Source organism: Mandrillus leucophaeus, unplaced genomic scaffold (genome assembly GCF_000951045.1).
Source record: "Mandrillus leucophaeus isolate KB7577 unplaced genomic scaffold, Mleu.le_1.0 Scaffold582, whole genome shotgun sequence".
Classification (NCBI taxonomy): domain Eukaryota; kingdom Metazoa; phylum Chordata; class Mammalia; order Primates; family Cercopithecidae; genus Mandrillus; species Mandrillus leucophaeus.
The window spans coordinates 2,079,049-2,092,186 of NW_012106275.1; the positions used below are offsets into that span (position 1 = coordinate 2,079,049).

At 39.5% G+C, this 13,138-nt stretch overlaps 1 long non-coding RNA gene across 1 annotated transcript in view; it reads right to left on the reverse strand.

Moving 5' to 3' along the window:
* Nucleotides 1–1,061: 1,061 nt before the first annotated feature.
* Nucleotides 1,062–13,138, reverse strand: part of LOC105553169 — a 217,289-nt gene continuing 205,212 nt past the window's right edge. The window contains exon 3 of the long non-coding RNA XR_001008112.1: nt 1,062–1,331. This is a non-coding gene — a long non-coding RNA (uncharacterized LOC105553169). The remainder of the gene's footprint in view (nt 1,332–13,138) is intronic.

The following is a 13,138-nucleotide window of genomic DNA, read 5'->3' on the forward strand; positions in this document are numbered from 1 at the left end:
CATGTGTCGCTTCTCAGGTGAAACTGGAGCCCTCCTGCTGTAAAAGTCACCCACTCAATGAGGTGTACTTACCCTGTATTAGTAAGAATCTGTAGTTCAAAAAAGCTATATTTGGGGCAAAAATCAACATCTTCAAATTCAAGTAACCTCGCCCCCTCTCTCAGCAAGAAGTTTGTGTGAAGAGACAGCTGGAAATTCTAGCCCTTAAGATGTTAAACAAAAAAGGGATAAATTTACTGTGTTTACATGGCATCTTTAGTTTCTAAATGTGTTTATTCTAATATCCCTGGGAGATAAACTGGGGCAAGACTTGACATCACTACTGACTAAACTGGGTGCAGGGCAGGGTGCTTAGATGTAAAGACAAAGTGGCTTACCTCTACGGCTTCCTGGCCAGGACAACACTGGCTTTGTTATTTACCTCCCTCTCAGAGTCAGAGTCATGCCCTTAGATCACGACGGTAAGCATTTCAGAAGGCTGAATGGTTCTAAATGCTGTAGTTATATAATTTTGAAAATCAGTTATAACTATGTTTTTGCTCTTCAAATCTCCTTCACTTAAGTAAAGGCCCCACTGGGAAATTTTTGGATTGCCTGTTAAAAAATACTTTGTCCAAGAACAATTTTTCTACCAATAATCATGATATCAAAGAAAAGTGTAAACAAGAATATCTTAATTTCTTTCAAAGCATCCAATCTAGTTTTCTCTAAACAACAAAATGGAAAACCTCAGGCTTCAAAAACCTCATGGATTATTCTCAGCTTTTCCACCAACACGCTGGACTCTATTCTCTCTCCTGTCTAATTGGGTCTGATAAACATATTTATGGAGGCAAAGAATGAGCCCATTTGAGTTTCTATCTTTGTCTTCCCACGGGGAGATGCACAAAGATGTTCAGTCCTTTCCTTCTGAAGGCTGGACAGTTCTGTGTAATGCACACACATATTTCTAAGCATTTTGCAGCACAGTGACATTGCTTAATGCAACTCACAGGGGTGTGAAGGGCTGAACAAGACCTTTGAGGAGAGTACATGTGATGAAACAACACAGAGAAAAAGTATAGCAGGGACTAACTTATTTACAGTAAAACAGTTCCTATTTCTTTACCTTCGGTCACTCTAATCATGTTGAAGTGAGGTTCAAAGAGAAAGAAATGGAGCCCGGACCACACCATGAGAACCTGGAAGGAAAAGTGTAGCCCTGAGCTCATCCCCTACAGAGGGGCCAAGGTAGATGACAAGGATAGCTGACCTCCACCAGAAACTGCCAAAAGCTCCAAGAAGCTCATATCTGGCTCCAGGCCCTTCATTACCAGAGGTTGATTTAGACCCTAGGAAGAAGACACTGTGATAGGACTTATATAATTTATATAATTAATAATTATGTAATAATTATTATAATTTATGTTATATAGTACATATTATATTTATATAAGTATATATAATTATATAATTTATATAATTAATTAGAGCAAATATTAATATAAAAATGAGCTTTTAATATATTGAATACATGTCAATATATCATTTTGATATTTTATATATTGATATGAATTATAAATTGCATTATATAATTATATATTATACTTAATTATATAATTTATATAATCATATTAACTATTACCATAAAAATTGTGCTTTTAATATATGAATTACATATCAATATAGCATACTGATATAAAAATTAATCCCTCAATTTAATTCCATTCATTTATCACCCACAAGCATTTACTGAGTACCTGCAAGCCTGGGTTGAGTACCTCCATGCATTTATGGAGGACTCAGTCTTTTCCTGGCACCATTCTTATACTGAGGACATGGAGATGAAAATGCACAGCACCCCCACCCCCCGTGGCTCACAGCCCGTTGCACAGACTGAAGCATAAATAAATCATTACAAGGTGAAGGGAGCCACAACAGAGGTGTAGGCAGAACAAGACACAGCACAAACAAGGGCCTAAAATCTCCACCAAGAAGTGATGGGTGAAGTTCTCAAGTATGACAACGGGTGTGATATTTGACGAGGGTAGGTACTCTGAGTGAGCAGAGATAACGTGGAAAAAGGTATCTGAGTCAACTGCACAACAATTTACGAAAGGCCCTCCAGGAAGTATGCTATGCAAAGTATGGAACAAATGAAGAAAGACAGTGCCTCCAGGGGACTTTCTAGTTCCTGTTTTTAAAAGGATGTATGTTTTTAACTCCTTGAGATTAGCAGAATATGAAATGTACACCAATTACCCATACTTCCGATTGATTGCCTTTAATCCTCCATTCCTCTTATATGTGATTACAAATCCTGCAAAATATTGATGAAATATCCTAAAATGATAAAGCAGTGATGCCAACAGATAGATAGCCTAATGATATGCAGAAGCAGAAGGTAACATAGAATTAGTGAACACAGAAATGGAAAAATCTCAATCTCACTATTAATTGAAAGTATGCATTTAAAAAAACAGTAACTTTCTGTTTATTGTGTTACCACATATTTTGCACAGTGATCATGTCTAATCCTGGGAAGCATCTAGTGAATCTATATATTTACATGTGGCAATTATACTATACGTCTTTAGACCCTTGACCTCAAAGGAAAGGAGAAAAGGAAACCTCTAGGCATGGAGATGTTCACATCAGTGCTATTTATGAAATTAATGACAAAAATAGAGAAGCAAATGAAACTTCCAAAATTAATAAGAGTGTAAAATCACTGTACATTTCAGATGAGTCATGGTATTATTCTTAGTATTCTTAACATTTATAACTATTAAAGCTCTTGCCACATGGAAATACTTGCAACATAATGATTATTTAAAAGGGTTAGAAAATGGCATGTATACTATGGTTTCAACTGTATAAAATATTTATTTACATAGACGAGAATCAGAAGGAAATATCAAAATAATAATATTACATAAACACTTTTTTGTTATCTTGAATACTCAGACTTTCTGCTAATAATTTTTAAGCAGTTCTAATAAGACTAGAATTTGGATCATTTAATAAACCCCATAGTAAGGAAACAGTATACATAGCAGTTCTGCAAAAGTCTTAGACACACATGCAGACCTTCATATTAAGGTGAAAAACATACAAGCATATGAAATTGAGAAAAAATTTCTCATATGGGTGGGAGTGAAGATTCATTCCAAATTTTGCCTTGAGTAGATCTGCAAGTTGTCATTACAGTGCCTTGTCTTATTTATCAGTCTGAGCACAATGGCAGAACACGGTCATCTAAATTATCCATTTACCTTGTATATGGAATTAAGAGCTCTGTGTTAGGGAGCTCCAAATGTCAAGAGGCAGAGTCATACCGGGGATTGATTCTGCAGATTAGAACATCTCCACCAAGGCATTTGGCCTGTGAGATGTCTAAGTAGATTAATTGAAGTAGAAATGCATTATTTATTATTTAACACTTAGTGAAAGCAGTCAGCAAGCTAGGTTTAATAATGATTTCTTTTAGACACTCACCGATGCATAAGAATTAGGTAAACACGACCTAATCATTACTTGAGAGGTTTATCAGGTTTCAAAATCAGAACTTTTTTTTAAAAAAGAGGCAATTAGCATTGTGATATTCTTCTTGCCTGTTAGAAAAGATAAGCTTTATGATAACTATGAGATCTCTAAGAATTAGGCTTATTTAGACAAGGAATGAGAGAGGACTTTACAATGTTGACAGAGGTCCATTCAGTCAGGGCTATGTTTCTGATCCCTGTAGATAAATCTAGAAGACAGGAACACACTAACTGACCTCGACACTCCTAATGGTGACTACTAACTATTTCAGAATTGGAGGAAGACTTGCCTTCCTGTTACAGCTGCCTGGATTGCTGGAGTCTGATTCACACCTATCCATGTAAGGGAAAGCTGACCTTCTGCCTGGACAGTGGCTTGTCACTCCTGGATGCCTGGCCCCTTGGTGTGTGCTCCCTCTAATTCATAAGTTGCAGCATATTTCTGGAGTCACTTTACACAGCATAGACTGATCTGAATCTTCTTCTTTTTCAGTGGAGTCAGGCTTTGACCGGAGAATCCCTAACCCGTGGCTTCTTTCTGGCTTTGGAAGATGGGACAGAAGATGTAGATGGTTAACCATTCCCCAAGGATGGAGGATCTCACTACCCTTCACACCCAAAGATGACCTCATCATTAGCTCATATATGAAGTCTAATACTTCCAGTTGCATAATTTGGGGCAAAATACTTAATCTCTCTAGGGTTCACATTTTTCCTTGTAAATGACATCTACAATAGAGGGATTACTGCTGGGATTAAAGACAGAAAACAGGCCAATGGCATTCTCCAGTGGCTTACAGACAAGCAGTGCCTGATGTATTTTGGGTCCTCCATAGCACTCCTTTTAAAAAAATTATGGTAAGAACACTTAACATGAGATCTGCCCACTTAATAGATGTCTAAGTGTGCAATACAGTACTGTTATCTACAGGTACAGTGTTGTACAGCAGATCTATACAACTTACTCATCTTACCTAACTGCAACTTTATGCCCGTTGAATAGCAATTCATCCATTTCCCCCCACTCCCAACCCCTGGCAACCACCTTTCTACTCTCGCTTCTGTGAGTATGACTGTTTTAGATGCCTCATGCCACATTCGTCCTTCTGTAACTGGCTTATTTCACTAAACACAGTGTCATCCAGGTTCATCCATTCTGCTGCATATTTCATGGTTTCCTTTTTTGTTCAGGTTGAATAATATTCTATTGTATGCATATACCGCATTTTCTTTTACCAATCTTTGTGTGTGTGTGTGTGTGTGTGTGTGTGTGTGTGTATGAGAGAGAGAGAGAGAAGGAGAGGGAGAGAGAGGGAGAGAGAGGGAGAGAGAGAGGGAGAGAGACAGAGGCTCACTCTGTCACCCAGGCTGGAGTGTAGTGGTACGATCTTGACTCACTGAAACCTCTGCCTCCTGGCTTCAAGCAATTCTCCTGCCTCAGCCTCCTGAGTAGCTGGAACTACAAGTGCACACCACCACATCCAGCTAATTTTTGTATTTTTAGTAGAGATGAGGTTTTACCATGTTGGCCAGGCTAGTCTCGAACTCCTCACCTCAGGTGATTCACCCACCTTGACCTCCTAAAGTTCCGGAATGACAGGCATGAGCCACCACACCTGGCTTCTTTCCACTCTTTCAGCAATGGACATTTAGGTTATTTCTATACCTTGGCTATTGTGAGTACTGATGCAATGAACATAGGAAAGCAAATATCTCGCTGAGGTCTTGATTTCGATGATTTTGGATAAATACCCAGAAGTGGGATTGCTTCCATTGGTAGTTCTATTTTTAATGTTTTTCATTATCCTCCATAGATTTCTCTAACACATGCTTCTAACTTCAAATTTCTTTACTCATAGCACAGATTCCAATACCCACCCACTCTCAATGCTACCCATTTCTGTCTTTTTCTGAGAATTTCTAAGTATTTAATGAATAAGTGTCTCTTTTCTTGGCTAATGGGTAGAACTGAAATTGCCTTATAACTACCAGCGGTGACTTTGATGGGAAGGATGACAGCTGATGCTAAAAGATTAACACTGACTTCAGAGTGGTAGCAAAAAGAGGAGGATTATTTCAGAAACCACAATTTATAAACAACAGATTTCCTAACAGGCTAGAACAATAAGAAAGTAAAATTGTGGATTCCTGTCCTTTCAGTGTTGGTTTGTTTTGTTTGGTTTCATTATAATTATATAACAAATACTAAACTTTCATTTTATATACAGAAATTTGAATACTAAATTTTATTATAATAGAATCTTCAATACAATCAATAAAAACAGTAGAGTGTAACAAATACACCTATCTCAGAAAACACACTGAGGGCAATGTCAGAAAGAATATTTACTTATAAGTGCAATCAGTGGCTTCAATTATAGCTGAGTTCCAAAGACATAAAATGTAAAATGTAACTATATCATATGTGATGGTTTGCTTCCTGTGAACTTCACTCATTAATACCTTAAAGGCCTTCCCGTGATCTTGTTTAATAATATGTTCTTAAAAGGGTGTTATTCTCTGCAACACACATTTTTAATTCTGGATATTTAAAAAAAAAACTCAACATTTTTCTTGGCATTTTTTGCAAATGAATTGGAGTTCATTCAGACATTCAACTCAATAAAAACAAAAACACATATATTTCTGCAGAGCCACAGCTGGAGAGCATGGGCTTGGGAGAGCAGACCCCCGGGTCTGGTCCCAGTTCTCCTGCCCCGCCCCAGCTTACTGTGTCACCTTGGCTGTCCCAAGACGTGCATTCCTCCTTGGAGATGCAGTTCACAGCCAGAGTGATCACTAAGCTTCCTCCCTGCATTAAAATTCTATTATTCTAAGTCTTTCTCACTTCTCTGGAATTTCCTGTGATATGGATGCTTGCAATTATTACACCTCTGACAATTGATGCCAATAAAAAAGCATCTACAACATTGGACAATGAATTTCTTATGTTTTTATTCCATACAAAATCATGTAGTTAGGTTCAGAAATAAAATATTCATCACACATTTTGTGGTAGGCTGGTCTTGCTTCATGGGGTGAAAACATATGTTGCAAGAGGGAGCAGGTTTGCCTAAGGACCCATATGAATGAATTCAAGAAGAACCTAAACTCCCAACAATGCCTATCTCTCAATCAAGAGCTTGCTCTCATTACCAACCACTGTAAATATCAAAAGTTGATCAATGTAGAAGACTTTCATTACACATTGTTCCCACAAACTGCTGTGACTCACATGCTTAGGACCCCAAACACAGTGTTCTCACTTGCATCCGCTGGGTACACATTGGGGAAGTCTCTAGGACCTGGTGGCAAGTAAGACTTTGGGAAGTGTTTTTCCTGGAAGAAAACGATGGCAGGACGGTGGACTGACTGGAGGCAGACAGAACCACCACAAAAGGCCAGAGAGTACTTGTAGCGTTACAGGCTGATCATTTTTAGTCTGTGTTATTATATTTAAGAAAGCTCTAAATATTTTTCCAAAAGACTGAATGTGCTTAAAAGGAGATACTTTTGTTATCCAATTGCTTGTTCTCTGCTCAAAGGACAAACAAATGAAAACATCAGAAATTCTCCAATAGTGGGAAACAATGCATAAGCAGTCAAACCTCCAGGAAAACTTCCGAAAGCTGAAGTAGGTGTGTGAAAAATCAGTTTCATTAAAGCAATCTATGGGAGCTGCTTGTCTAGTAATAGCTACTGTATTTTGTGGCACACACTTGATTCCTAGGGACTCCTGGAAGTTACACTCAAGAGTGCATTTCATACCAGTCACTCCTCCATATCCAATATCTTATTTTACAGTCTTGCAGGGGGGGGAAGGGGAGGGGCAAATGAGAAGGAGAGCAAGGGGGAGTACATCAATGAGAAAGAATGATGCTGAGATAATTACAGTGAGCAACAAAGAATTCATCATAGGGACAGAGGACCAGACCAGTGATCAGCTGCCGTATCTATTGCCTTGTCCTTGTTGTTCTTTTAGTAAGACCTGAGTACAGAATAGAGTGACGCAGTAGACCAGGATCTTACATGTCCATTCCTCTTCCTTAGGAGAGTCTTTCAGATGATCCTCACACAGTGTGACCTCTCCTTTAGGACAGGGTTAGCTGTTTGACTGGGGCTGCAGTCCCTGGTCATTTCGCATGAGATTCTGGGTCTTCACAAACAGGCATAGAGAACCTGCTGAGTGTTTTTCCTTAGGCCTCAGTCTACCGATGAAAACCTTCCTCAGTTAAAAGCCCATTCATCACCATTTGGGCACCCAAAGTAGACCCAAGCTATGCCTAACTCCACCCATTCACTGTGTGATTCCATTCCTGGATACAAAGTACATGGTATCAGGAGCAGTTCTTACAGTGGGCCTGATGGTAGGATTGTGTCAAGGCTGGATTATGTCATTGTAGAAGGAATTGAGAGGGTACAAGTTACTGATTAGGAAAGACAGAGTCTTCAAAACTTAATAAGCCATATTTTCAGTAACAAAAAGAGGAAAAAGGATTGGGTTGGATGTTAGTTTTTTTGAAAGTTTAACATAGACTATTTTTTTAAAATGTACTAAGCATCTACAATATAATGTAGAAATGGAGATAATGAAATTATAAGTATTCTTTTTTAAAAAATATTTTTTATTTTATTCAAATATTGTTAAAGACAGGATCTCGCTTTGTCACTGAGGCTGGAGTACAGTGGTATAATCATAGCTCACTACAACCTCGAACTTCTGGGCTCAAGAGATCCTCCTGCCTTGGCCTCCCAAGTAGCTGGGATTGCAGTGCTTGCCACCATGGCCTGTTAATTTTTTTTATTTTTTGTAGAAATAGGGTCTCACTATGTTTCCCTGGCTGGTCTTGAACTCCTGGCCTCATGTTCTCCTCCCGCCTCACCTCCCCAAGCACTGGATTACAGGTGTAAACCACCACACCTAGTCTATAAGCATTCTTAAAGAACTTCAAAGACAGAAGCTAACCAAAAAACAGACAGAAATGGGGAAATATTCAGCTGAATGCTTAATTATTTTGAATATGCAAAATTTAGCAAGGTCAACCTCTAACAATTATTATGGAACTGGGAAATTATTTTCCATTTACTTAAGAGACACCTCTATTGATTAAACACATATTACATGATAAGACTTTCCTGGGCATTGTACTTGTATAACTTTATTTAATCCCCAAATCCTCTGAGGTAAATCCTATTATCAAAGGTTGCAAGTTTTAGCAAATAAAAATACAAAATGCCCAGTTAAATTTGAATTTCAGATGAATAAATATTTGTAATATAACTATATCCCACGCAATATTTGAGACACAGCTACACAAAATATTATTTGCCATTTATATGAAATACACATTTAACTGGGCATCCTATGTTTCACCTAGCAATGATATTATTATTATTTCAGTTAAATGATGATTCATCTTCAGGCTACCATCTTGGTCAAACTCTTCTTAGGCGTTACTTGGTGTTAGCCAAAGGGTACAATAACTGGATGAGGCCAAGGTTCAAAGAAGCTTCGAGACATTTTTAAGGTGGCTTGCAGACTTAAAAAATGTGGCACATATTCACCATGGAATACTGTGCAGCCATAAAAAAAGGATGAGTTCATGTCCTTTGTAGGGATATGGATGAAGCTAGAAACCATCATCCTCAGCAAACTAACACAGGAACAGAAAACCAAACACCACATATTCTCACTCATAAGTGGGAGCTGAACAATGAGAACACATGGACACAGGGAGGGGAACATTACACACCTGGGCCTGTCGATGGGTGAGGGGCTAGGGGAGGGATAACATTAGGAGAAATATCTAATGTAGATGACGGGTTGGTGAGTGCAGCAAACCACTACGGCACGTGTATACCTATGTAATAAACCTACACTTTCTGCACATGTATCCCAGAACTTAAAAGTTTTATATATATATATACACACACACACACATACATAAAGTTATATATATAAAGTTTTATATATATAACTTTGTTATATACATTACTTTATTTTATATAATTTTTATATAGATATAAATTTTATATATATAAAATCCTTTCCATTGTCTGTCTTCCCAACTCCCAAAGGTAGGTTGAACTGGGGGCTTAGAGAGGGCTTATACCACTTGCCCAAGACCTGTCCTAAGCTACCTCATGTGTCCTTAAAATGAAATATGACATATTATTCTGAGTTTAATACATCTAAAGTCAGGCTACCTTAACAAAACTTCTGGCTTAAAAATTAACCTGTGAGCACAAAAACCCATGGCAGAGCTGAGACCTGGTTTAAAACGGTGATGCCTGAGGAAAGCTAGGAGCAACTAACATTAAACCCTAGGCCCCCCACCCAACTCTCTCAGGCTTCTCAAGAAAGGTAATTTTTATTTAACTGGTATTTGTATTGCATTTACTGTACTGGGTGTGGCTCTGTATCTTTTATTCTTCTGATCTTCATAAAACCCTACGACGTAGATCCTATTATTATTCCAATGCTACAGAGGAGGAAACTGAGGAATAGACGGGGTTACATAATGTCCCAAGGTCACACAGCTAGACAATGATAAAGCCAGGTTTCAAACCTGGGCAGGCAGGCTCCAGAATTCATGTTCCGAATCACTAAACAAAGCCAACTCGAATTCCATCTATTGTGAAGTTTTGGAAACAGATCAAGAATTCTCTGCATGTATGAAAAAGCACATGATCTATTCATCATTTCCAAAACTATTTTACAGACATCATCTCCTTTGGATCTTAGAGCAACTGGATAAGGTGTAAATGACAGGTAATATAGTATTAGTATTGCTATTTTGCAGACGAGATTAAGAGAGATAAGATTGTGAGTGGTGATGCATGACGGGTTCAACAATAGCAAATTAGTAAACACGGAGTCTTATCTAAACCAGATTCTTTATCCACTCTACCTAGGATCAATATGGTAAAGCAAAAACAGAACCCAGAAAATGCTAAGAATGATTGTCTTGCTCTGATTTAAAAATCTGGATTTCGCAATGCAGGAAAGTCTTTAAGTTTGGGATTACAAGAAATCTGAGGCAGGGCTGGGCTTGGTGAAGCAGGATAGAAGGAAATGAACGCCATCACTCTGAATTATTTGCTCAGTAGTCTTGGGGTAGCTTGGTAACGATGCCAGAATAGGAGGGTTAGGAGTCATTATAAAGGAAATCCCTACTTTGGAAAGTGACACCAAGTGCGGTCATCAACAGAGAGCTAACACCTTTTTTCTGCCAACTGGAGGACTTCTACTACCAAAACTCTGATCTATGCTTAAAGTGCTTATCAGTGTGCCAGGCATGGTGGCTCACACCTGTAATCCCAGCACTTTGGGGGGCTGAGGTGGGCGGATCACCTGAGGTCAGTAGTTCAAGACCAGCCTGGCCAACATGGAGAAACCCTGTCTTCACTAAAAATACAAACAAATTAGCTGGGCGTGATGGCAGGTGCCTGTGATCCCAGCTACTCAGAGGCTGAGGCAGGAGAATCACTGGAACCTGGGAGGCAGAGGTTGCAGTGAGCTGAGATCATGCCCTCCAGCCTGGGTGATGAAAGCGAAACTCTGCCTAAAAAATAAATAAATAAATAAATAATAATAAAAAGTGCTTATCAGTGAAAAAGGTGAAAAGGTGATTATAGTTGAATGAACACAAAAGTTGAAATCTGGGTACCTCACTTCCCAAAAGTTAGTTAGTTTCCTAGGTACAAAGTTTTATTTCTGAGAAATCACTATGGCCTGGTATTAAGGAACAAGATGATGATGGATTTAGATCTAGAGCAAAAATGAGAGAGCTATTAAATAGAAAAAGACACTAGTGTTTATAATGTATATTTTAGAGAAAAAGCTGTAATGTATGACTTTTCCAATGGAAAGCAGAAATCAGCTGTGAAAATAGCTACTGTTGTTGAACTCGAAGTGAGTCACTGTCTGCAGAACTCTTCCGAAACAGAAGAATGTGGGCCGCCAGCGCCCAGTCGCGGCTGTGATCTTGGAGATGTCGGAGCAGGCAACATGCCTGCTAATGAGACCTCAGAAGTGTCTGATCATCTCTTCTAATTGCTCTAAATAATTGGAGAGCCGCATGGCCTGGCCTCTCCTTCCTGAAGACGGTCAGTTCAAATATGCAAATATAAAATTATTTGAATACTGCTCTAATTGGCGTCCAAGCTACCCATTATTTGCTGGAGAACAAAACAATATGACTAAAACCACTGACTATCAAATCCTTCATTTTAAGCTTCACTGAGCTCCCCAAATTACCACAGGCAGTCCTGACAGGGACCACTTTACAAGGGAGTTGATGACCCCTAATTAAGACACAAGGCACTTCTAGTTATGTTAATATTTGAAATTGAAATTGGTTTGACCTTCGCAATTCCATATAATACCACCAAGTGAAACTCAAATCCAGGCACCTTAAGTTGACAAAATGTCCAATAGCCCATTAAATACATTGCAAATTCAAGTTCCAACCACCCCCCGTATTCCCCCAGTTGATTGCATTACAGAATGACAAATCTAAAGTATCATGCCTGATCACACGGTTTTCTGTAGAAACTTTATCCAACAAAGGATATTGGACAGGCATTACAAATTCTTCTTCCTACCAGGAGTTGGGATCCACCATGCACACATTTGGCCACTCTGAGCTGGAGTGAGTGGTCTCTCAGTCTCTCTCTGAGAGACAGGACTAGCTGGGTTTCCTAGGCCGACTAAGAATCACTAAGCCTAGCTGGGAAGGTGACCGCTTCCACCCTTAAACACGGGGCTTGCAACTTAGCTCACACACGACCAATCAGATAGTAAGGAGAGCTCACTAAAATGCTAATTAGGCAACAACAGGAGGTAAAGAAATAGCCAATCATCTGTTGCCTGAGAGCACAGCGGGAGGGACAAGGATCAGGATTTAAACCCAGGCATTTGAGCCGGCAACCGACAACCCCCTCGGGGTCTCCTCCCTTTGTATGGGAGCTCTGTTTTCACTCTATTTCACTCTATTAAATCTTGCAACTGCACTCTTCTGGTCCATGTTTTGTGACCGCTGGAGCTGAGCTTTCGCTCACCATCTGCCACTGCTGTTTGCCACCACAGAAGACCCACCACTGACTTCCATCCCTCCGGATCCGGCAGGGTGTCCACTGTGCTCCTGATCCAGCAAGGTGCCCACTGCCACTCCCGATCGGGCTTACCATTGTTTTTGCATGGCTAAGTGCCTGGGTTCGTCCTAATCGAGCTGAACACTAGTCACTGGGTTCCATGGTTCCCTTCCGTGACCCACGGCTTCTAATAGACTTATAACACTTACTGCATGGCCCAAGATTCCATTCCTTAGAATCTGTGAGGCCAAGGACCCCAGGTCAGAGAACACGAGGCTTGCCACCATCTTGGAAGTGGTCTGCCACCATTTTGGAAGCGGCCTGCCACCATCTTGGGAGCTCTGGGAGCAAGGACGCCCCGGTAACATCTCCACTTGTCTTCTCAGCAATCTCTTCTTTTTTAACGACAGTCTCATCTTCTCTCCTCTCCCTATTCCAGTCTTCATCTTTCATTGTGTTCCAAGGTACCTTTCCCCTTCACTGACAGCCCTGCTCACAACTTGGAAATTTGGGTTTTT